Below are 2256 nucleotides of genomic sequence, written 5' to 3'. Positions count from 1 at the left end.
GGCTAAAGCAGACCGACATCTGTTTATTTGTGCAGTTTAAGTCAGAAATGTGGAAGGGAAAAGGTAAATCTGCCACCTCAGAAGACGAAACCAGATTCCCCTCAAATGGAGGTGCAGACTGCTCATAGGCTGTTAAAATAAAAAATAAAACCGGGAAGCAGATAGCCAGCAAAGAACAGTTCCGAATCTCTGAATGCCTGAATATATCGAGGAAGCCCTCCACTTCATCAGGGCCCAGGGTACAAGCTAAATCATCCCCTTGTAAATCAGCACAAACCAGCTTCCAAAATCAGCAAGATGTCTACACCTTGTGAATTGATGCGCCGTTGAGAAAAGGGCTCCAGGTAGTCTGAAAATTAACAGCTTGGATTACAGATAACTCATTGGGTTGCAAAGAAAATCGATCAATAGTGAATGATAAATTAACTAGAGCCTTTTTATGAGGGTGGCTAATTCAACAATTAGTCGATATTTATTCAGTATCTAAAAAGGAGAGACACATGTAAGTCGCACACTTAAGATGTTAGCTTTCTGACCAACAATTCATTTTTCACTTAAATGTGTGAACATAAATGTAATTACTGATGGTCCATTAATCTTCATTTGTTTGGAATTAGCCTGAAAATGATAAAGATTGCTTTTAGGATAGGATCTTGAATGGGTTGAAGCAAGCTCACTAGAGAAGAAAACATCTGAGTCTGGTGGTTTTGTCTCAAGAACTCAACTATTACACAATCATTCGACGATCTGAACAGTTGATTTTGAACTAAAGAATGTTACAATTCCATACAACGTGCAAGTCTGTTAATAGTAAAACCAATGGGAAAACATTGGAATTGACTCTAAAATGATTTAAGAGGTGGTATTTGGCTGTGATATTTATTCATATCATTTGCATAAAATTGAAATTCAGCATTAATATGGTTAATTTGATTTCTGCAGACAAATAAGTTATCTGGTTGCCAAATACTCAGCCAAACCAATATTTCACTTTTTATTTAATGATCTATTTTACATTAAAGTTTGCACCTGAAATCTTTAATTAATTCATTTTTTTCCATTATAACGTGTGCTAACAACTTTATTGCCCAGAAAAAAAAGAAAATGCACCAAATGGGCTGATTAGAGGTAATTTAAGTGTTAATTTTTAATGAGGCATTATCTAGTGAGTTGATTTTGATCAGGCAAACGGTAAGCAAAATCAATTGCCTCTCTTGCTCAACAATCTGGTCCCTTCTCTGTCCCCTCCCATCTCTTCCCGCTCTCCTCTCTCACTCAGGTTAATCACTCTTTGACTGCAAATGTTCTACCCCCTTTCCACCAACATTTGCTGTAAAATTCAAAGATATAAACGATAACAGAACATGAGCTTTCTCCTGAACGTACGAATTTTACCTAGGTTCACACTTTTGAATTACAAAATTATTGAAGGCAACTGCCCTTGGATTTACCTGTTCCAGCTGTGAGGAAAACAGGGAATTCTGCACCCACTTTAGGCTTCTAGAATTCTCTTTTGTTTTATCTAACAAGAAAAAAAAAAGGTTTTAAAATATCCATATATTTGTTTCATTTCCATATTTTCTGTATTTCTGTAAGGACTGTAATAGAATAAGGTATGATAAAACTACAGTACTCGGTGCTCAGTATTCTAAATTAAGAATTATAATAACAATTTCGAGATGCCATTTCAAAGAGTTCATTTTATATCATATCATTCATAAAGATAATGTATGACTTTTGTAACTGTGTGTGTGTTTAACCAGGTTGTTTAGTTAAAAAATAGGTAATTATTAATTCCTCATTAGAGAATCAATTATGAAAGTAAGAAAACAATTGGAGGGTTCCTGTCTAAGCTCTGTGCAGAGTAATACTACATTCATTCCTTATTTCTAGAGGCTAGCATTTTAGGACACAGCATCTGAAAACAGCTCACGGCCTACTCCGTGAAGAAGCAGAACTTCTGCTGTGCTGAGTCAAGTGAACTAACTATGCTTCACATCTTCTGACAGAGCACACAATTGATTTATGAAACTGTGCTGTGTTGTGTTTGGATTCTTGTTACCAAACAAGAATCCAATAATTTCTTCTTATTCATAACACACAGCGTCAGCTATTCTATGTGCTCAGAAAGAAGACAGTTCAGAAGGTTTGTGCTACAGTGAAGAGAATTTAGAACAACATATGAAAGTGTTGTCTGGAAACTACTATGAAAGTTCCCTGGCTTTTACAGACCCTGCATTTATTGTCTAAACACGT

General features: G+C 35.7%; 1 long non-coding RNA gene across 1 annotated transcript; it reads right to left on the bottom strand.

Moving 5' to 3' along the window:
- Nucleotides 1-418: 418 nt before the first annotated feature.
- On the bottom strand, nucleotides 419-1565 carry LOC128104219 (uncharacterized). The gene is made up of 2 exons (XR_008215917.1): nucleotides 1452-1565; nucleotides 419-618 (listed from the first exon to the last, which is right to left on the bottom strand). It is a non-coding gene; the product is annotated as an uncharacterized LOC128104219 (long non-coding RNA).
- Nucleotides 1566-2256: the final 691 nt, after the last annotated feature.

The sequence above is a fragment of the Peromyscus californicus genome, unplaced genomic scaffold (genome assembly GCF_007827085.1).
Source record: "Peromyscus californicus insignis strain IS unplaced genomic scaffold, ASM782708v3 Scaffold_8__1_contigs__length_139910024, whole genome shotgun sequence".
Classification (NCBI taxonomy): Eukaryota; Metazoa; Chordata; class Mammalia; order Rodentia; family Cricetidae; genus Peromyscus; species Peromyscus californicus.
Note: the sequence above shows the minus strand (reverse complement) of the source record. Positions and strands in the feature narration are given on the sequence as shown.